Source organism: Schistocerca serialis, chromosome 1 (genome assembly GCF_023864345.2).
Source record: "Schistocerca serialis cubense isolate TAMUIC-IGC-003099 chromosome 1, iqSchSeri2.2, whole genome shotgun sequence".
NCBI lineage: Eukaryota > Metazoa > Arthropoda > Insecta > Orthoptera > Acrididae > Schistocerca > Schistocerca serialis.
Window position 1 is genome coordinate 646514542 of NC_064638.1, and position 26619 is coordinate 646541160.

General features: G+C 42.8%; 1 protein-coding gene across 2 annotated transcripts in view; it reads right to left on the reverse strand.

Moving 5' to 3' along the window:
- LOC126478878 (uncharacterized) overlaps positions 1–26619 on the reverse strand; it is a 62453-nt gene that overhangs the window by 29606 nt on the left and 6228 nt on the right. The window lies entirely within an intron of this gene.

The window sequence follows — 26619 nt, forward strand, 5'->3', positions numbered from 1 at the left end:
TCACATACTCATATCTCACGAAAAGATGTTTTAACACTGACGCGCATCGTAAACAATCGACACAACACGGTATCCAAGCTGGAGTACCCCAAGAAAGCACCCTAGGGCCCATCTTGTTTAACCTGTACGTTAACGACTTCCGAGCAACACAAAACACAACCTTCGCCATCTACGCGGATGACACAGCCATCCTTGCGCAAGATTGGAAACCGTCGAACATAAATTCACGCATATAGACGGCACTCAGAACTACCGAGCCTTGGTTGGAACGATGGCGTATTAAAGTAAACGTCGACAATAGCGAAGCAGCTCCGTTCTCAGGAATATCGAAACTACTGCGCAAGCGTCAGCATTGTACACCCGTACATGCACGCCTAATACGTTTCTGAGAGAAAGTCAGATATTTTGGCTGGACCAGAAACTCGCATGGGTGGACCACATCGAATGCGTTGCCAACAGAGCGCTCGCGAGACTCAAACAACTCTACCCAATGCTCAACAGGGAAAGTACACTGAATAGGGTGGTGTCGAGGTCCATATGCATGACACTGATTAGACCTCTGATGACATACGTAGCTCACGTCTGCGGATAGGCAGCTCCTACACGCCTGTGCCGCCTGCAGACCATACAGAACAAAGCGCTACGACTCGTTAGCAACGCTCCACGCAACACACGCACCGTGAGTCTTCACACTGACTACCGCTTTCAAACCTTCAAGGAAGTATTCGAAAAACACACTACACGAATATACAGGAACTCGAGACACTCGAACAATCCTTTCATGCTTACTATGGGAAACTAAGGCCCGGGCAGGAAGGAGCTTCTAGTCCTCGGCACGAATCCGTCCGGCGGATTTATGTCGAAGTCCGGTGAACCGGCCAGTCTGTGGAAGGTTTTTAGGCGGTTTTCCATCTGCCTCGGCGAATGCGGGCTGGTTGCCCTTATTCCGCCTCAGCTACTCTATGTCGGAGATTGCTGCGCAAACAAGTTCTCCACGTACACGTACACCACCACTACTCTACCACGCAAACATAGGGGTTACACTCGTCTTGTGTGAGACGTTCCCTGGGCGGTCCACTGGATGCCGAACCACACAATAACCCTGGGTTCGGTGTGAGGCGGCGGAGAGGTGAAGTGGACTGCGGTAGTCGTCGTGGAGTTGTGGACCACTGCGGCTGCGGCTGGGACGGAGCCTCTCCGTCGTTTCTAGGTCTCCGGTTAACATACAATACAATATATACAATTGATTGCAACCATAGGTGGAAGCATAAGCGGGCAAAGACACTACTAGCTAGGGCACAACCATTTATGACAAGCTACGTATACCAACAAGCAACAAACGTCGGCAAGCACCATATCAGCAACGTCGACTGGATATGCCAGCTGCTATTAAAGGCGACCAACAGGCTACAGCAAGCAAATCGACGAGCTCGCACAGTGACGCACAAACAAATAGCCAACATCACCCTGCACTGTGCATCTGATATATGACCTATCCGACACAAAACGATAATGAACCTAACTGTTTCACATAGGCTTACGTTGACCGAGAGATCAACACCGGCACCCAGTGGCAATCGCCGACCAACAGCACTGCACAACGTCAGAGGTATCGAAATGCATTATACCCACTACTAACAAAGCCTACCTTTGCATGAACTGTCGCAGGCAGCAAGACATCCGCTGCTGCTCTTACTACCCGACCTAACTATCGCAGAGGTTTCTTTCCCTTTGCTCCTGCCTTAGCACTTTTTTCTCTCTGCCCCCCAAAGTGCTACCCTTCGTTCAATTTTTGACCCAATCTATCTCCAGATGAGCGCGTATTAATGATTAACCTTAACCAGACGTACGCAAACATCGCAGTACCCACATCCTGCGAACCATACATTAGTGAAAACTAACCTTTATGCAGACATGGCGGTAGACCTTTTTAGTTTGCCATGAATCCGGTGTGGGCGTGGAGGGGCGCTCCACCTCTATTTAAAAAAAAGGGACGATTCCTTAGGCGTAGGCGATGCGCTGCAGGCGGCCGTCCAGCTGCAGCATGTAGTACATGCCGCTCCCCTCAGCATCACGCAGCGCTTCCTTGCCATAGTGTGAGAACAGATAATTACTCTGTTCGAATGTAGTGGGGAGACCTACAAATGCTTCAGTTATATGAGAACTCTTCACTAAGTGTGGTCTTTAAAGATAAAAAAATTATATGCATTACTTGCTGAGTTCACTTTCTGTGGTAAAAAGAAACGTGACATCAGCAAGACGATTCTGACCATAGACTTCACGTTAACAAGCTACGTGTACCTGCGATGAATGGCATTTAAACTGATATTCCGGGTCTTCATTGTTCTGGTTACCTGCCCAGATAATTACGTGCTTTAGCATGCCGCTTCAGGTATTTGGCAATGCGATCTGGCCTCAAATCGACTCAGCCCAGTGTACTAACCACGATTGCCAGTGTGCCAGCCAGTCTGGTTGTGGTTTTCCGATTAGGTGAATAGCTGGCTGGTACCCACCTCGGTTACACGACTCACGAACATTTTGACACATTTCTTACACTTTCACGTGGGATAACACCAGAATCAAACAGAGAGGGTACGCAGATTGGAATATGGGTGAAAAGTGGCCACCCTCTAACACTAACATTACAAAATGCAGATTAACATGTCGAATATATGCCGATACGGAGTAAGACTTTCCTCTGGGTCGTGTGATGTATATTACAATGTTTGGTCGTCCTGTGACAGCCTCTCCATCTAGTGCTACTTTCACCCACCATTCTCAGTTATTTGTTGCATATCGTCCTAACTGTGTCTTTACGTATAATTTAAAAACGCAACATTCCTCACAATTTAAATTATAGTTCCCAATTTCTTAATAGAAATTCTAAATTTTTTCCCTTCCTCTGCACTCTGCATTCCTTATCTTCTCACTATATTATCTCTGAAGTATCTTTCAATGTCCTTTTGTAGCACCACGTTCCAGATGGTTCAGTTCTCTCCCTTTTCGATTTTAATTACTTTTCCTTTTTTTAATCCTTCAATAACTTCGACTTGCTTCCAAGTGCCTCCCTCCCTAAAGGTGAAGACGATGAGTTCCCTAAACATTGTAATAGAGGAAATGCAGTTTATCCAATAAGTTAACGGATTTGTTAGATATCACATACCTTGAGGATAGAATAAAAATGTACAATCAAGCGCAAAAAGTAGTATAGGCAAGCGTATGCAAATACAGAGATATGCAAACAGGTAGAAGACGGCGCTGAGGTCGGCAACGCCTGTATACGACAACAAGTGTCTATAGCAGTTGATAGATCGGTTACTGCTCCTACAATAGCAGGTCATCAATATTTAAGTGAGTTTGAACGTGGTGTTATAGTCGGCGCACGAGCGGTGGACCACTGCATCTCCGACGTAACGATGAAGTGGGGATTTTCCCGTACGACCATTTCACGAGTGTATCGTGAATATTAGGAATCCGGTAAAACATCAAATCCCGGACATCGCTGCGTCCGGAGAAAGATCCTGCAAGAACGGGACCAACGACGACTGAAGAGAACCGTTCAACGTGACAGAAGTGTAACTCTTCAGAAGATTGCTACAGATTTCAATGCTGGGCCATCAAGAAGTGTCAGCGTGCGAATCATTTAATGAAATATCGTCGATACGGGCTTTCAGAGCCGAAGGCCCAATCGTATACCCTTGATGAATGCACATCACAAGCCTTTCGGCTCGCCTGAGTTGGACTGTTGATGACTAGAAACATGTTGCCTCGTTTCAAATTGTATCGAGCCGACGGACGTGTATGGGTATGCAGACAACCTCCTTGCATATCGGCAGGGGACTGTTCACGCTGCTGGAGGTTCTGTAATGTTAAAAAAAAATGGTTCAAATGGCTCTGAGCACTATGGGACTTAACACCTGTGGTCATCAGTCCCCTAGAACTTAGAACTACTTAAACCTAACTAACCTAAGGACATCACACACATCCATGCCCGAGGCAGGATTCGAACCTGCGACCGTAGCAGTCACACGGTTCCGGACTGCGCGCCTAGAACCGCGAGACCACCGCGGCCGGCTCTGTAATGTTGTGAGGCGTGTGAAGCTGGAGATATATGAGACCCATCATACGTCTAGATACGGCTGTGACAGGTGAAAAGTACGTAAGTATCCTGTCTGATCATTGCATCCACTCATGTCCATTGGGCATTCCGACGGACTTGGGCAATTGCAGCAGAACAAAGCGACGCGCCACACGTCCAGAATGGATTCAGAGTGGCTCCGGGAACACTTTTCTGAGTTTAAACTATTCCGATGGCCTCCAAACTCACCAGACGTGAAAATTGTTGAGCATATCTGTGATGCCTTGCAAGTGCAATTCACAAGAGATCTCCACATACTCCTAGCCTTAAGGATTTATGGACAGCCCTGCAAGGTTCATGGAGTCAGTTCGCTGCAGTACTATTGCAGGCATTAGTGGAATCCATGTCATATCGTGTTGCGGCACTTGCGCGCGCTCACGGGTGCCCTACACGGTATTAGCCAAGTGTACCAGTTTCTTTGGCTCTTCGGTCAATATTCAATGCTATTAAGTGTCGGTCTGCTACTAGATAATGATATAGAGATGGACAGACACATTTACTTCATACACTGTGTTTCTTTTTCTGGCGGCGAGCAGAATGAAAATAAGAGGCGTACCTGCGTTGTAAGGAGCAGCTGCAGTAGTGATGCGAGTGTCGGCAGTGAAGGCTGCAGTCTCTGAGGTGGAGACAGAGCTTGGGAAAGAAGGCAGGCGGCAGCGATGCGACAGGCTTGAAGGATTCGGTGCGGAAATGAAGGACTCTGGTTAGATGGTGGCCACAGAGAGTGGTGAGAAAGAGAGAGGAGTTGTGATCGCCGACTGAGCGCGTGACTGGGCGAAGACCTGCGGCTGAGTCTGGAGGCCCTGAGACTGGCGTAGGGACGTCCCACAGCTGCTGGAGGGCTCCTCCCCTGCCGCCAGCGCCGCCATGGTGAGAGCCAGCATTACTACCTGCATTCCGCCGGGACTAAACGGCTAGAAATACTTCAGAGAAATCCTTCACCTTAATTATCTTCAAGAAGAACATAGTAAGCTGCGCAATTTGTCTCAGGGAGTCTTTCTTCGCTGTGTAGACATTTAAAAATTTAATTAAAGAGGAATTTATTTCTGAAAAAAGGGCATTTTAAATACAGGAGTAAAATTAGTTTCTATTAATAATGAAACTACTCCAGTGACCGAGCGGTTCTAGGCGCTTCAGTCCGGAACCGCGCTGCTGCTGCGGTCGCAGGTTAGACTCCTGCCTCGGGCATGGATGTGTGTGGTGTACTTAGGTTTAAGTACTTCTAAGTCTAGGGGACTGCTGACCTCAGGTGTTAAGTCCCTTAGTGCTTTGAACCATTTTTGACACTAACGACATCCTCACCAGAGAAAAGAAGACTATATTTCTCCTATGGGTAAACAATGTAAGAGATTCTAGTTGTAGTGTGGTGATGATACAATGATGCTGATGTGTTCTGTTACATTATTATTGCACAATAATAACGATTGTGTTATTGGACTCAAAATTCTTTGACCAGTAGGCGTCTTTGCAATTTGAACTACTACTTCTTGTAGCCTTTGACATAGAGTATAGAACATTAACGTCCATAGTATGAGGAGTAAATAACCCATCGCTTTGAATTTGTTTCTTCGTTAATATGGATAAATAATATCATTGATCTTTACAAATTTATTGTTGTAATATGACTGACATTATTCCTTCGATCACATCATGCCTTATCGCGAGATATGTCCTGTTAACGGTTACCGGAAGTCTGGTAACCATTATACCATTCATTAAGAAGGAGTTTTACGGTTATCTGTCTTATATACGGAATTTTGGCTCTAGATCTCATATATATGGATTTGTTCTCCCAGTGTGAAGATTTTACCGTGTAGTATTGATTACAAGACAAGTAGTTCATATCATGTACTCGTTTATATGTACTACAGAGGTCACCATGTTGTCACTTTGATAAAAGAACAAGCCTCCCTTAGACACAATGTATACTTGACACATCATCATCTTTCATTTATACGAGTCAGTGCTATATTCCAGTTTTATCCTAATCATTTGATGGGCTTTTTACTCAGAATAGTTTTAGCCCCCACTCTCATGATCGTTCTCGTAAATGAGTGGATAGTCAATATGTTTAAACTAGTAATTTTATACAAGAACGCGTTTATAAGGATAGGAGAAATGAGTAAGTACTTATGGTATAGTGATGATATAAATGTTAGGCTTTAGTTGTCCAAGTAAGTGGGTGATACGGCGTTTCAATGGTTGTTGTTGACTTATGTCAACACATGACTAGATTACGTTTAACAATACGACAGTTATACTTTGTATATCTTACTGTGTACTCTTCTTTAGTAATTACTTATTAGAGGACCTACAAGTATTTTACATATGTGACGAGCTGTTTTGACTAACAACACCCTGTTTACTTCTATTTGGAGTACTGTTACGTACCTGATCGTTCTTTTGCTAATGCAGGCCTATAAGATTATTTTAGACCTGCTTTACGGCCATAAATGAGGCACCGACATTGAAATGGTACATTTTGGTGGCATGGTAGCTTACATTTCTCTTGTTGGAATGAGTAGATTCAGGAATTGACTCATGAGTATTTATTTTACACCACTGACTACCTTTTAATATATTAACTGGGTTCCATACCATTCTTCCAGTTCCTACTCACTTTTGCTTCGTATCTTTATGAATGATGTCGTTTAAGTAACCTATTTCACTTTGTTACTTTATAGTGATGACGATAGAGTGTTATGCAAACGTAACTTCTTTCCATCTTTCCCACCTTTCACTCTTTGTAAACAATGGAATCATACCTTACACATGTCTGATTGGCAATGCATATTTTCCTTCCTGTTAGTTAAATTGTGCACACGAAGAAGGATTTAGGGTGTTATTATTCGCTTTTAACACAATTTTAGTACTGTTTCATGCCTATATTATTATATCTAAGAGAAACGGCTTGTCACCTAGACTTATATATAGCCCCACTTTATTCAAATGTCTGGTATTTATCTGCAATGGAAATAACGGTGTATATATAACCTCATTTGTACTTGTTTGTTCCATACAAATGGTTAATTTCAAGGTAAATTGCATCTTAATGAAAATGAAAGAGATGTAACTACTTTTAATGAAGCCATCCTTTATATAATATGTTTATAATAAATTTATTTTGTACAATAGCTGACAGACTACCGATGGCTCACATTGTTTGTTTTATTTATGGTGTGTTATATACAGCCTGAAGATGGCGTTGACGCAGCGTCGACACTATAGCCAAATAAATATGAAATCTTAAGTACAGTTGGAGGAGTTTCATTATTAATAAAATTTATGCCAGCTAATGTCCCTCCATCATCCAGTTTAAATATGGATATACGAAGATTAAGTTAGTTTCAGCCTTTATATAAGACAACCTTTTAGATGACTCGCGAGAGTGTTTAACTGGGACCAACGATCAAAACTCTTTCGGACAGAAGTCGCCTATGGCGGTAGATAAAGCAGTTTTCTTTCATGGAATGAAGAAAACTGCAACTGGAAACACTGCAGAAGTTAGGTTGCTGTTTAACAGATATTAATCATTATCTAAGCATGTTTTACAAGTACTTAATAACTGAATAACACATTTCTACAAAGTCTAATATCAGCTTCTGGGTTTTTCATTTTGTGCTATTGAAAATTATGATTGCCACAAAAAATTTCTTGAAATATTAACATACTGCTTTCACGCTGTAATACGGGGAAGTAACGTTTGTAGAAAAATGAAAGTACTTGTATATATCCCAGAGAGAAGACGTATATTGTCAATATTCCCATTTGTGCTTCAGAGACATTTGTTTCTACAACTGTGTTAAGGAATATACCAAATTCTTGTCTTTCCGAGCAGGGAGCATGTGTTCATGCTGATCAATCCGCCAACGAGATCATCCGTAATGAATGCATAAAATATCTTATTGTCATCACTGCCCGCTGCGTGTAGGCCTATGTTCTCGGTCATTCTGTTATGGTAACTGGTATCGTAGAGGAGTAACCCTAATTTGAATAAGCTGAATGATACTATTACTGGGCATTTTCACCTCAATCTGTTCCACACTTTTCCCTTGGTGTAGTCAGATATAGGGGTGTTCTTTTCTAAATCTTGATTCGTTCTCCAGTTGAGTCAATCATAAATTTTGCTTTTGCAGTATTATAAATTAATTTAAAAATGGGAAAGTAATATGATGGATTTGATTTGTTGGAAGTACAGTCACAGGCAGAGTATTTATCGCTATCACATAGGCTAATTTCTCCTTTTTATTGTTAGCACACTTCGAAACAGCATTCTGAAAGTTACTGAAAGCGAAAGATTAATAGTAGTTGGTATTTTACTACACAAATATATTTAGGTCTCCTACCCTCTGGAGTGCGCCCCACTATTCATTTGATCTGCAGATATCCCGACACCAGTACTAGCAGTTGCTCTCTTATAGTGATCACAATCTACGAGAGAAATAATGCAGTAGAAGTTATACCACAGAGTAGAGCAGAGAAAGGAGACAATTTTGATATGAGACGTAATGTATTTGACTTCTAATGCTGTTTCTTGATGAGATATACCCTAGTCAGCCAAACATTACGACCACTGCCCACCGCGACGTTGAATGCCTCCTATTGACGTTTCGGACACGTGACACGGTAAGAAGAGTATGTAAGAGGAGCAGTCACGCAAGGGGGATCACCCTAGGGAATATGTGATCTGCAAATGGGGAAATTCATTAAGATATGATACTCGGGCAGATTATTACTTCGCAGAGCCTGTGAACGGGTATCACGAAAACGGTGGATCTGCTCGAATGTCCGCGTGCTACTGTCGTGAGCACCTACGGGAAGAGGTAGGACAGTAAAACAACCACTAGGTGCTGTATGGTTGGATGTCCACGACTCTTGATAGCACGTGGGGTTCGGAGGCTTGACTGCTCTGTAAAGTAGCACTGATGGTGGTCTGTGGCACGGTGAAAGACCACAATGCTCGTGTTTCCGTAGCAGACCACCCCTAGGTCCTCATAAGTTGACGCAACGACATCATCAGCTACGACCGCAGTGGGCACGGAGCCATCGGAATTCGATTGTCGGTCAACGGAAAAGTGTCGGCTCTACGGGTGAATCACATTTTTGCCACACTAAATCGGTGGCCATCTCCACCAACCATGTGGGCGAGGTGAAAAGCGGGTGCCGCGCGCCACGGACGCAGTCTGGTGGGAGCAGTATTATGCTGTGGCAACATTCTCCTGCGGCGGCGTGGGACCTCTGGTAGCAATCGAAGGCATGCTGACAGCTGCGAACCACCTGCTTCCCTTCGATGCCTGATGTCATCCCCGGCGGCGATGCCGCCATCCAGCAGTATACTTGTCGGTGTCCCGGACGGGTAACTGTGCTACAGTGGTTTTTGGTGCATTATAGTGAACTCAGTTTGATATCTCGGTATCCAAATTCACCTCATGAAAATTCTATGGAACGTATCCGGGTCGCTTTGGGGCGCCATCACTGCGTTCTCATGCCAGCGGTCGTTTATTTACGCGAATTACATGACCTGTGGATATACATCTAATGGCACATACATCCTCAAATTTACCAATAAACTGTCGAATCCCTGCACGCCGTATCAGTGATATATTTCGTTCTAAAGATGACCGAACAAGCTATTAAGCAGGTGGTCATAATGTTTTGGATCGTCAGAGCACTTCCGCTTCCAAATCCAGTGATATGCTCCGCCTGCAGCAGCTGTACAAAGTGTACAAAAGAGCCACTTGTTCTGTTTATTGTCTTACGTCAAATAGGCATTGCAGGAATTGCAATACAAACGGCTAACTTTATGACTACATTACAGTAACATACCTGTATGTACTGTGCAATTCATGATGAGTAGGACAGCAGAGGGTATTTCGTCTTCGTAACAATATTAGTCACTTTATATATTTACTATGGGCGTTTTGAGTTAGGAACAAATGATTAATTATATTGCTCTTCTTGCGCCGTAATCTCCTTCATCTCATTCTACCCATACGCTAGATATCATGGCAACAGAATGGTCACAAAATCACCCTCGAATAGCAGGTGTCTTGATTTATCCAGTGGAGATAAACGAAAACAACATATCCTTTCTTCTAAATATTCTAGTCCTAAGTTCTGTGTGCTTGCTTCTGAGACTTTGGTATGTCATATACCAGACTGTAGCTATGTGAATTCCTAAGGGACCTGACTGCTGAGGTCAACGGTCCCTAGACTTACACACTACTAAAACTAACTCACGCTGAGGACAACACACACACCCATGCCCGAGGGTGGACTCGAACCTCCAGTGGAAGAGGCCGAGCAATTCGTGACATGGCGCCTTACACCGCGCGGCTACCCCATGCTGCGACGGTTACTTTAGCCCTCGTCGCACAGAATATCTTGTACACGATTCTCTTTACACAGTGAGCAGACTTCTGAAGAACCCTTCCAACAAGCGTAATTCGGCCGTTCGTTCTACCTGCTAAGAAGTTTACATATTTTTCTCTCTTCATGAAACTTTGTCACGAGCTCCAGATATTCGCCATTAATCTTTTAACCGAATACTACAAATCCCTTCCCATTCTTATAGGATTTGGCATTTAGCTCCATACAAAAAGGGAAAGAAAGGTAGGGTTTAAATCCACGTCGAAGATAAGGCCAAGAGCGCGTTAGAACATCGATAACGATTTGAGCCGTGATATTTCTAACAACGATCCCGACGTTCTTCTTACGCGTTCTGTAAATATCACGAAAAATCTAAATCAGTACAGCAAGTAGAAATTTTTCACGTATTATGCATTTTCTTCCCATCGTCTAACTGATATATTTTTGTTCTAGGCAACAGCGTTGCCCGCGAGCAAACCGATGATACTCCTTCCCCTATCTAAACTCTAATGTGATAGTTTTCACAGAGATTTGTACCTCAGCCTTGTCAGAAATTTTCGTGTTAATAAAACGTCTCCACGATAGCGAATGGTTCATGGAGAGATGAGTTCATGGAGGGATGAGCTGCAGATGATGAGGATCTCTCCTGCATTATATCTCACTGTGCTTACAGCACATACTGATGGGCTACTGCTGTGGGCAACGTGCTATTTATGGGGACGGAGCGCCCAGTGGCTCTGCTGGAGTGACGCCATGGGCGAGCTCCTCATTCGCGTACAGCGGCTGACGCAAGTAACGCGCGGCCTCGCGCCACGGCCTCAGGCTGTTACAGGTCAACTGGTCCTGACATATACCTTTTATTCTGGTTGTGAAAAAAATTATTCTTATTACCTTCATGCTCATTTATTATTATAAGGGGCATTTAAATGAAACCCAGTCACTAGAGTAAGGGCCGGCCGGTGCGACCGTGCGGTTCTAGACTCTTCAGTATGGAACCGCGTGACCACTACGGTCGCAGTTTCGAATCCTGTCTCGTGCATGGATGTGTGTGATGTCCTTAGGTTAGTTAGGTTTAATTAGTTCTAAGTTCTATGGGACTGATGACCATGGATGTAAAGTCCCATAGTGCTCAGAGCCATTTGAACCATTTTTTGAACTAGTGTAAGGTAACAGTTACGATTTTATTAACTCAGAAATGTACTATAAACAGTATACATACTCAAAAATAGTCGCCAAAACTGTTGGCACATTTATCCCATTGCGACACTAACCGGTCGATTCCGTCCTTGAAGAGGCTAATAGGCTGCTGTCGGATCCACGCCTGGTCCCTGTGACACACTTCGTCGTCCGTTGCGAATCGATGTCCACGAATTGCTTGCCTTAGAGGTCCAAACACACAAAAGTCACACGGTGAAAGGTCGGGGACTGTACGGTGGGTGTTCCAGCGTTTCCCACCAAAACTGCTGCAATGTCATCTTCACCGCATTGTCCGTGCATGGGCGGGCATTATCATGCAGAAGGACAACGCCATTGGACAACTTGCCTCGGCGTTTCGACCTGATGATTCGTCTAAGGTTCTGTAAAGCGGCTTGATAACGCTGGGCAATTGATGGTGGTTCCTGTTCCAGGAACTCGACAAGCAATGGGCCCTTGTGGTAAAAAAAAAAAAGGAGGACATCGTGATCTTAGCAGAGCTGGTGTGCACGGCCATTGATGTCTTTGGAGATGGTGAGGACGCATGTTTCCACTGCTTACTCTGACGCTTGTTTTCCGGTTCAAGATGATGACACCATGTTTCGTCATCTATGATAATACGGGACAGAACGCTGCAGATGACTCAAAGACTCCGCCGTTCAAGTATTGCGCTGTTCGGCGGTCATTTAGTGGGGAACCCACTGCGCACAGATTTTTCGGAAGTTCAAGTGTTGATGCATTATGGTGTGGACGGTGCCCACGCTAATACCCAGTAACCGATGGCTCTCGTCCACCGTGATTCTGCCATTGTCCAAGACTAAAGCATTGACTTCCGGAACCATTTCCGGTGTGAAGAGACGATGAGCCTGTCCAGGACGAGCATCGTCTTCCAGTGACTCGCGCCCCTCAAAGAATCGTTTGCGCCATTCCACAACACTTGAACGACTCAGACTGTATTCACCGTTTGCAGCCTTCACCCGCCGATACATTTCACGACCTCCAACTACCTCCTTCGCCAAAAATCGAATCACTCCTCGTTTTTTCTGCTTACACACATGCATGTTCGGTAGTGGACGATAACATGTGTGACCACCATCTCTTCAGCGTGAAACCACACTGGCGCTATGAAACTTTAAACGGTGCACGCGCGTCAGTCTTCGTACCAATAGATGGCGCCACCATACCCGCAGGTACATGGTGCCGCCTCAAGCGAAAGCAAGAAGACGTACTGACCAGGTTTCCTTTGAGTGAACCTTATATTATTGTTATCATTATTATTCATGTATTATAATTTTTGTCAGTCTTTAGTCTTATTTGATGGAATCCGTCATTTAATCTCATCTTCCGCTAATATTTTCATCTTTACGAACGTAATATACTTAACGTTCAAGTAGTCTGTTTTGCATATTCCTTAGAGGTATATTGCTACTGTAATATTTCCGCTGTAATGATCCTTCCAGCCTCTTATGTGGTGTTAATCTACATCTACAACTATACTGAGTAAGCTACGTCGCAATGTGTGGTGGGGGTTACATTGTGAGACACTGTCACTGTCTCCTTTCCTGTTCCACTCGCGAATGGCTGAAGCGAAGAACGATTGCCGGTAAGCCTCCGACTCGATTCTGGATCTCCTTAATTATATCTGCATGGTTTTTTTTATTTTTTTTTGGGGGGGGGGGGGTGTTTATACGTAGGTACATACGCTATCGGAACTTAAACTGTATATTACGCTTCGATGCAGAACGCCTCTCTTGCCACTGGAATTGGTGAATCATCCAAATGACGTCTACATCTTTATTAAATGACACCCACTGGTCTTCCTTTAATCTTCTATGATAATCCTGACTGAAACGAATCCCATACCGAAGAGCAATATTCAAGGCTCGGTCGGGCGAGGTTTCTGTGAAGTATCGCATTTCCTGACTAAATTTCCTGTGCGCTCTTCTACTGAATATAAGCCTGGCGACTGCCTCACCTGCGATTAGTTTCACTTTATCGTTCCACTTTGCATTGCTCTATGCGCGTACTCCTAATACGTTAAGACGTGACAGTCTCCAGTGGGTGTTCTGCAATCCTGTAATAAAACATTATTGGGCTTTTCTGTCTATGTATACCCAGTACGCTACACTTGTTTATGTTAAAGGCCAGCTGCCTCTCCCTGCAACAAGCGCATTTCCTCTGCAACTTTCCCTTCATTTCCCTGCAGTTTCCCAGCGTAGCAACTTCTCTGTACCCAACAGCATCATCCGCGAAATTTGCAACTTGCGACGTTATCTACGAGGGCTATCCACAAAGTACATTACGTTTTCGTTTGTGTTCGTTAGGGGCGGGGCTAGCGCGGCCATCTTGGTGTCATGGCGTTCCGCCGCTCAGTCGGCATCCTGCCGTGCTTGTGAGAGGTTCGTGCTGTACTCCGTTGAGTTACTGTGACAGTTTGAAATGTCAGCTTTAATTGAAAATGCCGCGAAGTGTGAAGTGCGTGCTGTAATAAGGTTTCTGACTGCAAAAAACTGTACACCGATAGAAATCTATCGGCAGCTTTGTGAAGTGTATGGGGACAACATAATCACTGAAGGTGGAGTGCGTCAACGGGTCATAAAATTTAAAAATGGCCGAACTAACGTTCACGACGAAGAGCGAAGTGGAAGACCCAGCATAGTGACTGCCGAACTTGTCGAAAAAGTCCATGCCGCGGTCCGTGAAAACCGTAATTTCACAATAACGGAACTCTCTATGAGTTTTCCACAAATTTCACGAAGTTTCTTGCACGAAATCACTACCGAAAAGCTTGGTTACCACAAGTTTTGTGCAAGATGGATACCAAAAATCTTGAGAGAGATTCACAAAAATCAGCGAATGGCTGCAGCGTTCACGTTTTTGGACGCTTACGAGAAAGATGGCGACTCATTACTCGATCGCATCATTACTGGTGACGAAACATGGTTTAAGAATGTGAACTGCGAGTCAAAATTGCAGTCAATGCAGTGGGGGCACACAAATTCCCCCCCAAAAACCCAAGAAATGCATGCAGACAATGTCGGCAAGGAAGGTGATGCGACTGCCTTTTGGGACAGAAAAGGTGTCATTTTTGTGGATATCCTGGAAAGAGGCACTTTCAAAGGTATTGCCAAACTCTGCACAACCTCAGAAGAGCAATACAAAACAAGCGCAGGGGAAAGTTGGGCTCAAAGGTCTTGCTGATTCACGACAACGCCCGGGCCCACACGGCAAATGCCACTCGTGAAGTTCTCGAATCTTTAAAGTGGGAGTTGTTTCCTCATCCGCCGTACAGTCCCGACCTGGCACCGAGCGAATTCCACTTATTCCCAGCAATGAAGAAGTGGTTGGCTATGCAGCGTTTTGATGACGACGCACAGCTCCAAGAAGAGGTAACCACGTGGTTGAAGGCGCAGGCGGCCGAATTTTACGACGAAGGAATTTCCAAGCTCGTCCATCGCTATGATAAATACCTTAATTTAAATGGCAACTATGTAGAAAAGTAGTATTTAAGTGTGGCTTTCATCTGTATATAATAAAAATTTCCAATACTTTATTTATTTTTAATTCTAAAACGTAATGTACTATGTGGATAGCCCTCGTACTATGTTGTGTATAAATACTGCGAATAGTAGTGCGCTGTAACACTATGTTTGAGTGCACTAGAAGGTTCCGGCAAGTCTGAAGATTTCCCTCGTTTGAGAATGACGTGTTGTATTCTATGTGCTAGAAACTCCTCAGTCGAATCACACAGTTGATCTGGTATTCCGTACTCACGTATTTTGAACTATAAATAACATAATTGAACTATAAAGTTCCAACTAAGGAAATGTAAAGTCAATATGAAAGCTGCTAACTTTTTATATCCGCTGTTAAATTCCGTTAACATTTCTAACATTTATGTAGTTTACATAAAACGTTACATTTTCACTGTAGAAATAATATAATCTATATTTATAAATATCTAAAAATAAAAATATCTCCTCGGTAGCGCGGAAACATATCGAACGCCTCACGGAAGTCAAGGAACGCGGCATCTACCTGGACGCCGGTATTTACTGCTTTCTGTGCTTCGTGGACGAACAGACTGCGACTGTGTTTCACTCGATCATCGCTATCGGAACCCACGCTGACTGCTACTGAGGAGTTTTACGGTCTCCTCAAACACCATAATATGCGAGCATAAACCACGTCCCAAAATGCTACAACAGAGCGACGTCGGTGATATAGGCCAAAGGTTTTCTCATGTGTTCGACGACCCTTTCTGAAGACAGGAATGACCTCTGCTTTTTCTGCTATCACAAGAAACACCTCGCTTCTCCAGAGACCTACGGCACACTACTGACAGAAGACGGGGCAAACTGTTTTGAATATCTACTCTGTGCAGGATCGAACCGGTATCCCGGCAGGTTCGTCACTAGCTTTTCCTGTAGCAGTTTGTGCATATTTCGTTGTTAATTGTGCGACAATGGCTAATGCCTAATTAGATGCGCGTCTGCTGAGCAGTGTTCGCAATAGTCACTTTCTACATCTACATTTATACTCCGCAAGCCACCCTACGTGCACTGTCATTATCTCCCTTTCCTGTTCCAGTCGCGTGTGGTTCGCGGGAAGAACGACTGCCGGAAAGCCTCCGTGCACGCTCGAATCTCTCTAATGTTTCATCCTTGATCTCCTCGGGAGGTATAAGTAGGGGGAAACAATATATTCGATACCTCATCCAGAAACGCATCCTCTTGGAACCTGGACAGCAAGCTATACCGCGATGCAGAGCGCCTCTCTTGCAGAGTCTGCCACTTGAGTTTGCTAAGCATCTCCGTAACGCTATCACGCTTACCAAATAACCCTGTGACGAAACACGTTGCTCTTCTTTGTATCTTCTTTATCTCCTCTGTGAACCCGACCTGGTATGGATCCCACACTAATGAGCAACACTCAAGTATAGGTCGAACGAGTGTTTGTAAGCCACCTCCTTTGTTGAAGAACTACATTTTATAAGGACTCTCCCAATGAATCTCAACCTGGCACCCGCCTTACCAACAATTAATTTTATATGATCATTCCACTTCAAATCGTTCCGTACGCATCTTCCCAAATATTTTACAGAAGTAACTGCTACCAGTGTTTGTTCCGCTATCATATAATCATACTATAGAGGATCCTTCTTCCTATGTATTCGCAGTACATTACATTTGCCTATGTTAAGAGTCAGTTGCCACTCCCTGCAACAAGTGCCTATCCGCTGCAGATCTTCCTGCATTTCAGAGCAATTTTCTTATGCTGCAGCTTCTCTGTATACTACAGCATCATCCGCGAAAAGCCGCATGGAACTTTCGACACTATCTACTAGGACACTTATATATATTGTGAAAAGCAATGGTCCCATAACACTCCCCTGTGGCACGCCAGAGGTTACTTTAACGTCTGTAGACGTCTCTCCATTGAGAACAACATGCTGTGTTCTGTTTGCTAAAAACTTTTCAATCCAGCCACACAGCTGGTCTGATATTCCGTAGGCTCTTACTTTGTTTATAAGGCGACAGTGCGTAACTGTATCTAACGCCTTTCGGAAGTGGAGGAAAACGGCGTCTACCTGGGAGCCTGTATCTAATATTTTCTGCGTCTCATGAACAAATAAGGCGAGTTGGGTCTCACACGATCGCTGTTTCCAGAATCCATGTTGATTCCTACAGAGTAGATTCTGGGTTTTGCAGAAATGACATCCTACGTGAGCAAAAAACATGTTCCAAAATTCTACAACAGACCGATGTCAGGGATATAGGCCTATAGTTTTGCGCATATGCTTGACAATCCTTCTTGAAAACTGGGGTTACCTGTGCTCTTTTCCGATCATTTGGAACCTTCCGTTCCTCTAGAGACTTGCGGTACACTGCTGTTAGAAGGGGGGGAGGGGTGGCAAGCTCTTTCGCGTACTCTGTGTAGAATCGAATTGGTATCCCGTGAGGTCCCGTGGACTTTCCTCTGTTGAGTGATTTCAGTTACTTTTCTACTCCTTGGACACTTATTTCGATGTCAGCCATTTTTTCGTTCGTGCAGTGATTTAGAGAAGGAACTGCAGTGCGGTCTTCCTTTGTGAAACAGCTTTGGAAAAAGGTGTTTAGTATTTCAGGTTTAGGCGTGTCATCCTCTGTTTCAATGCCATCATCATCCCAAAGTGTCTGGATATGCTGTTTCGATCCACTTACTGATTTAACGTAAGACCAGAACTTCCTAGGATTTTCCGTCAAGTGGGTACATAGAATTTTACTTTCGAATTCACTGAACGCTTCACGCATAGCCCTCCTTACGCTAACTTTGACATCGTTTAGCTTCTGTTTGTCTGAGAGGTTTTGGCTGCGTTTAAACTTGCAGTGAAGCTCTCTTTGCTTTAACAGTAGTTGCCTAACTTTGTTGTTGAACGACGGTGGGTTTTTCCCGTCCCTCACAGTTTTACTCGGCACGTACCTCTCTAAAACGCATTTTACGATTGCCTAGAACTTTTTTCATAAACTCTCAACATTGTCAGTGTCGGAACAGAAATTTTCGTTTTGATCTGTTTGGTAGTCTGATATCTGCCTCCTATTACTCTTGCTAAACAGATAAAACTTCCTCCCTTTTTTTATAATCCAATTTACTTCCAAATTCAGGGATGCTGCAACGGCCTTATTATCGCTGATTCCCTGTTTTGCACTTACAGAGTCGAATAGTTCGGGTCTGTTTGTTAGCAGTAAGTCCAAGATGTTATCTCCACGAGTCGGTTCTCTCTTTAATTGCTCGAGGTAATTTTCGGATAGTGCACTCAATATAATGTCACTCGATGCTCTGTCCGTACCACTCGTCCTAAACAACTGAGTGTCCCAGTCTATATCTGGTAAATTGAAATCTCCACCTAAGACTATAACATGCTGAGGAAATTTATGTGAAATGTATTCCAGATTTTCTCTCAGTTGTTCTGCCACTAATGCTGCTGAGTCGGGAGGTCGGTAATAGGAGCCAATTATTAACCTAGCTCGGTTGTTGAGTGTAACCTCCACCCATAATATTTCACAGGAACTATCAACTTCTATTTCACTACATGATAAGCTACTACTAACAGCGACAAACACGCCACCACCGGTTTCATGCAATCTATCCTTTCTAAACACCGTCTGTGCCTTTGTAAGTATTTCGGCAGAATTTATCTCTGGCTTCAGCCATCTTTTCGTACCTATAGCGATTTCAGCCTCGGTGCTTTCTATCAGCGCTTGAACTTCCGGTACTTTACCAACGCAGCTTCGACAGTTTACAATTAAAATACCGACTGAAACTTCCCGGCAGATTAAAACTGTGTGCCCGACCGAGACACGAACTCGAGACCTTTGCCTTTCGCGGGCAAGTGCTCTACCATCTGAGCTACCGAAGCACGACTCACGCCCGGTACTCACAGCTTTACTTCTGCCAGTATCTCGTCTCCTACCTTCCAAACTTTACAGAAGCTCTCCTGCGAACCTTGCAGAACTAGCGCTCCTTAAAGAAAGGATATTGCGGAGACATGGCTTAGCCACAGCCTGGAGGATGTTTCCAGAATGTGGAAAAGGTCCTGAGTTCGAGTCTCGGTCGGGTACACAGTTTTAATCTGCCAGGAAGTTTCATATCAGCGCACACTCCGCTGCAGAGTGAAAATCTCATTCTGGAAACATCCCCCAGGCTGTGGCTAGGCCATGTCTCCGCAATATCCTTTCTTTCAGGAGTGCTAGTTCTGCACGGTTCGTAGGAGAGCTTCTATAAAGTTTGGACGCCAGAAGCTGAAGAACTACCACCTGGACACAACGAGAGCTGACTGGTGTGGAAATCTTTAAACAGATTACGATCAGGAGTTGGACGATCCAGAGACAACCTGAAGAGTTGGGGCTTCATAATAGAAAATACGTCCTGTGATTGTGGACAAGAACAAACCACAAGCCACATGCTCCAGTGCCTTTTGTGCCCTACATCCTGCACGAAGATTGATCTCCTGCAAGCCACTCCAAGCGCCTTGGAGGTTGCAAAATACTGGGTATATGTAATATAAATAAAATCTGTGTATATATATATAAATATATGTACATATTTATTGATGTGTATAGCTACTGTAAATTTGTATGTTTCTGATTCGAGAATAATAATAATGTACTTGGCCGAGGCCATCTAACCTAAAAAACCACCCAGTCCACGCCACACACCCCCGCTACCCGCGTAGCCACCTGTTGAGTGTAGTGGACTCATGACCTATCCAGCAGACCCCGAAACCCCACCGCCCTATGTCGCAAGTCGTGGTTTTGCGACTACAGATATCAGTTCATTCACCAAGATGAGGAAAAGACATCTGTGGTCGATGTCGATGGCCTTCTTTCCCGATCAGCATCATCCACGTACGTGCGGCTTTGGCCAAATCGTTCGCACCATTTGCGTATCGGTGGATGCGACACTGCCTTTCGCCGACATGCAGCCAGAATTTCATGGTTAACCTTTGTGCAGTTCAGAAGTTTACTGTACTGTACTGTACTGTCCTACGTATTTCTACATAGAGTACGTTTCCAGTTGCCATTTCACTCGCACGTAGCAAAGCAAGTGTCACCCGTATATCCGTAGAACATGAAATGTAATAAAACCGTAACAGAAGGCTATAGATACAGCAACACGAAATGGTTCGATAGGTAGCACAGTTAAAGAGGAATGGACCACTCTGAAAAGGGCAATCACTGAAGTTGGAAAGAAAAACCTATGTACAAAGCAGGTAACTGCGAAGAAACCATGGGTAACAGAAAAAAGGCTGCAGTTAATCCAGGGAGAGAAAGAAGTACAAAACTGTTCAGGGACATTCAGTAATACATAAATACAAGTCGCTGAGGAATGAAACAAATAGGAGGTGAAGGGAAGCTCACACAAAATGGCTACAAAATAAATGCGAAGAAATCGCAGAAGAAATAATTGTGAGAGGGACGTCAATGGGAGATGATTTTAATAGTTTCAACGATGAACCGTCGTCTCATAATATGGTAGAATACCCAAAGAGCTTCTGGTAGTATGTAAGGTACACCAGTGGCAAAAACAGTCAATACTGTCACTGCGGGATAGCGATGGAAATGTTACCGATGATGGTGCCACTGAAGCGGAGTTACTAAATACAGATTTCCGTAATTCCTTCACGAAACAAGACAAAGTAAATATTCCATAATTCGAAACCAGAATAGCTGTTAGCATGAGCGACATAAAAGTAGATATTTTGGGTGTTTCGAAACAACTCAGATCACTTAAGAAAGGCAAATCTTCCGGTCAGATGGTATACCAATCAGTTTCCTTTCAGAGTATACAGAAACAATACCGCCTTTCTTAGCAGTCATATAAAACCGCTCACTTGACGAAAGGTCTGTTCCTAAAACCTGGAAAGTAGCACGGGTCACACCAATACTCAGGAAAGGAAATAGGAATAACCCATTTAATTACAGACCCATATCACTGACCTCAATTTGCAGTAGGATTGTGGAGCATATACTGTACTCGAACATTACGAATCAGCTTGAAGAAAATGACTTATTGGTACCTAAGCAACACGGATTCACAAAATATCGTTCTTGTACAACGCAGCTAGTTCTTTATTCCCGTGAAGTAATGAGTGTTGTCCACAAGGCATCTCAGATCGATTCCACATTCCTAGATTTCCAGGCTTTTCATTCCGTTTCTAACAAGCGACTATTAATCAACTTGCATGCATATGGAGTATCGTCTCAGTTGTGTGACTGGATTCGTGATTTCCCCTCAGAGACGTCACAGTTCGTAGAGATAGACGGTAAATCACCAAGTAGAACAGAAGTGATATATGGCGTTTCGCAAGGTAGTGTCATACCCCCACTGCTGTTCCTGATTTAAATAAATGATCTAGGTGACAATCTGAGCAGCCCCCTTAGATTGTTTGCAAATGACGCTGAAATTTACCGTCTAGTAAAATCATCAGACGATCAATTCCAATTACAAAATGATCTAGAGAGAATTTCTGTATGGTGCGAAAAGTGGCAATTGACACTAAACAAAGAAAAATGAGAGGTCATCCACATGGGTACTACAAGAATCCGATAAATTTTGGGTATACGATAAATCGCCCAACCTAGGAATTACAATTACGAGCAACTTAAAATGGAAAGACCACATAGATAATGCTGTGGGGAAGGCGAAACAAAGACTGCGCTTTGTTGGCAGAACATTTAGAAGATGCCACAAATCCACTAAAGAGACAGCCTACATTATACTTGTCCGCCCTCTGATGGAATGTTGCTGCGCGATGTGGGATCCTTACCAGGTAGGATTGACGCAGGACATTGAAAAAGTTCAAAGAAGGGCAGCTCGTTTCGTGTTATAGCGCAATAGGGGTGAGAGTGTCACTGATAAGATAGCGAGTTGTGGTGGCAGCCACTGAAACAAAAGCGGTCTTCTTTGCGGCGAGATCTCTTTACGAAATTTCAATCACCAACTTTCTCTTCCGAATGCGAAAATATTTTGTTGACACATACCTAAGTAGGGAGAAATGATCATCATAATAAAATAAGAGAAATCAGAGCTTCAACGGAAAGATGTAGGTGTTCCTTGTTCCCATGCGGCATTCGAGAGTGGACTGGTAGAGAAGTAATATGAAAATGGTTCGATTAAACCTCTTCCAGGCACTTAAGTGTTAATTGCAGAGTAACCATGTAGATGTAGATGTAGATGTAGACTGACTCAGAAGACAGGAAAATCAAAACGAACTTCGGTGAAATTAAAAGGAAGGGTGGTAACATCAAGAGTGCAACGGGAATTCCAGTGTTCAATGCAGAGGAGAGAGCAGATAGGTGGGAAGAGTACATTGAATGCCTCTATGAGGCGAAAGATTTGTCTGACGTGATGGAAGAAGAAACAGGAGTCGATTTAGAAGAGATAGGGGATCCAGTTTTAGAATCAGAATTTATGAGAGCTCTGGAGCACTTATCATCAAATAAGGCAGAAGGCATAGAGAACATTCCCTCAGAGTTTCTAAAATTTTGGGGGGGAAGTGGCAACAAAATGACTGCTCACGTTGGTGTGTAAAATGTATGAGCCTGGCAACATGCGATCTGACCTTCGGCAAAATATCATCCACACAATTCCTAAGACTGCAAGAGGTGACAAGTGCGAGAATTATCGCACAATTAGCCGAACAGCTATGCATCTCACTTTCTGACATGAATAAGGTACCGAATAATGGAAAAGAAAATGAAGGATGTCTTAGGTGACGATCGGTTTGGCTTCAGAAAAGGTAAAGGTACCAGAGAGTCATGTCTGAGGTTGCGATTGGTAATAGAAACAAGATGAAAGAAAAATCAACACTCGTTCAAAGGCTTTGTCGACCTGGAAAAAGCGCTGGACAATGAAAAATGGTAAAAGATGTTCGAAATACTGAGAAAAATGGAGGTAATATAGAATACGTACAAAGGCCAAGAGAAATAACAAGAGTGGACGACCATGAACGAAGTGCTCAGATTAAAAAGGCTCTAAGAGAAAGATGTAGTCTTTCGCCCCCACTGTTATATCTCTACATCGAAGAAGCAACGATGGAAATAAATAAAAGATTCAGGAGCGAAATTAAAATTCAAGGTGAAGGGACATCAATGATAAGATTCGCTGATGACGTTCCTGTCCTGTGTGAAAGTAATGAAGAACTACATCATCTGGTAAATGGAATGAACAGTCTAATGAGTAAATAATATGGATTGAAAGTAAATCGATGAAAGACGAAGGTAATGAGAAGTTGCAGAAACGAGAACAGCGAGAAACTTAACATCAGGATTGATGGCCACGAAGTAGATGAAGCTAAGGAATTCTCCGACATAGGCAGCAAAATAACCAATGACGGACGGAGCAAGGAGAACATTAACAGCAGACTAGACATGGCAAAAAGGGCATTCCTGGCCAAGAGATGTGTACTAATTTCAAACATAGGCCTTAACCTGAGGCAGAAATTTTTGAGTATGTATGTTTGGATTACAGCGTTGTTTGGTAGTGAAACATGGACTATTGGAAAACTGGAACAGAAGACAATCGAAGCAATTCAGATGCGGTGCTGAAGACGAATGTAGAAAATAAGATGGACTGATAAGGTAAGGAATGAGGAGATTATGCGCAGAATCATTTGATGTATCAGGAACCCGAAATTGTAACAATAGTCCTTAAAAAAACAACAGAGAAATTGAGTTCCTTCTTAACTTGAAAAGACAATTAATGGCCCACGTTCAGTTACAGTAGTGATCGCTCCCATATACTTGTCTGTAGCTCACTCTTTCCGTTTCCCCCTCCCTCACCACTTTCCACTTCCCCATCTTGGCAGAGCGCTATATTTAAATTTTGTTGTTTCCTAGAAGCCATTGCCACTGTCAATTCAAATGTCACCCCTTTCTTTATCCCTTCCACTTCTATTACTCTAAATACGTATTCGAATGAGCTATCTAATATCACTCTTAATACCCATTATTATAATCATTATTACTATTTTTATTGTCAATTTATTGCCACTGCTATTACTACTACTATTGCTAGTATTATTATAATTGTTGTTTTTATTCCTATTAATCTTTTTGTTATATCTTTAGTATCTGTCGATCCTGGTCGATGTAGTAGGGGCCTTAAGGCCCTAATCTAGTCACATCAAATAAGCAGTAAGCAAATAAGTAAATAAATTTGCATGAATTGTATACTGAAGAACTTAAATGTTTTTAAAAACTTAGCTATGTATTTGTTTACGTGACTGTATTTCTTCAGGCCTTATTACAGTAGTGTTGAATTAATTTCTTCATACTAACTTCGTTGGGTACTGGTAGTATGAAATTCTTTGGACACAGGAAACAGACAACAGTAATCAAACTGTTTCACCTTTTGGAATGAATAAGGCTGAGGGAGTCATCTTCAGCGTACAGGATCCTTGAGTATCATTCCTCATCCATGGCACACACGTATCAATTTGTATATGCTGATGAGTCATGGTGATCTCTCGAGGAACTGGAGTAACATTTCTTAATTTCTTCTACATAAGTTTTGAGTGAAGATGTTGTAATAAATCACAGAGATAAGACTTTGAACTTACATGGAATTCAACCTAGTGGCAGTGAACAATCCCTTATTGGAAATTTGATTTAACTCGCCAATATTTTTGGTATTAATTAATAAAATGCTGTGAGAACTTTTCCACTCAGTGGACTGTCTTTTTAAGTTCAGACCAAACCCTCTAGCTAATTATATGACACAATCTCGCTTCAGCACCAACATTTAGTTTTGATTCAGTAAGGTAGCAATGAAGTTTAGATTGGTAGATCATGTAGCTAATGAGGAGATACTGAATAGAATTGTGGAGAAGAGGAACTTATGGCAGAACCTGACTAGAAAATGGCATCGGTTGGTAGGACATCTTCTGAAGCATCAAGCGATCACCAATTTAGTATTGGAGAGAAGGGTGGAGGGTAGAAATCGTAGAGGGACACAAACAGATGGAAACGCTGAGCAGATTCAGAAGCATGTATGATGCAGTAGTTATTTGGAGATTGAGAGGCTTGCCCAGGATAGAGTGGCATGGAGAGTTTCATCAAACAACTCTCTGGACTGAAGACCACAACAACAGAAAGGTAGGAATATCTCCTACTTGTTTTTAGTTGTCAAGTACGGAGCAATCCATCGAGTAGGAATGTTTTCTCCCACAGAAATCATTTACTTTAAATTGGGGAAGCGACATAAACGGTATCCCTCTGATCTCCGCTATGTCCTAAGTTGCTGCCTGATGATGTTCTTAAAGAGCGTCTGTCAAACGTTCCACGCAATATCCACTGGTAAACATTTTTTGTGTTTGTGAACTTCGATCTTTGCTTTTGTTTGTACAACGTCCACCAAAGCAATCAGACCTATGTGAAATTTATATTGTATTCTCACTTAAATCACCACAAAATTCACTTTAAAGTCCACAGATATCATATTGTACAACTGGCTTTGATTTTCAACACTCAGAGACTAGGTTAATCATGGAGACTCCATATCACAACCTCTTTAATAACTAAAGGTCTTTCATCGAGGAAGAAAAAATTGAAGATAAATACACTCTCTCCTCTCATTTAAATTTTTAATTGAAAAATATGTAATATTCACTGTCGTTTCATCATCCAGTCCACAGTTGTATTAATTTGAAACGATCTCATGTACTGCTTGTACAAAGATTGAGACTAGTGTAAATACCATAAAGAAGAAACGATACTTCCTTTCAAACTGGTGAAAAGATTCTCTTGTATGTGTGATCTTCGGTAACTTGCAAATATCGAAAATATTCCTGATGTTATGTATGTCGAGATAAAATGTAACTTCGATAATGTGAATTCGCTATGATTTGTATCAAAAATATTTATTGAAATGTCTCGCACACAAGTGTTCAGGAAAAAAACTAGGAAACATTTCAAATAAGAATTTTCTGAAACATGAAAGAAGCTTAAGGTGTAAGAAGTGATATTTACTCTCTTAATTAAGATATTACCCTGGAAATACTACAACTAAATTCTGACGATGCCAGCACATTGACTTGAATTAACTGAAACAATGCTTATTAAATTGTAAGCGGAATTATGGAAAATGAAACATTGTACAATCATAAAGCGCCTCTGTCGGAGGAAAGTCAAATATGCATGCCTGTTTGCTGATAAAATGCAACTTTAATTCCATAACTCAGCAGCAATAAGGATATGCAACAGAGAATAGACGAGTGAAGCGAAAAACCATCTAGCGTTCGACTTACAGTAAAACCAACCTAACAAAACTTACCTTATACACCTGGCTAATAGTATACAGATTGATTTTAGACAAATAATATGTTAATTGACAAGTGAAATATAGAATATGAAGGAGTTAAATGGTAACCATTACGA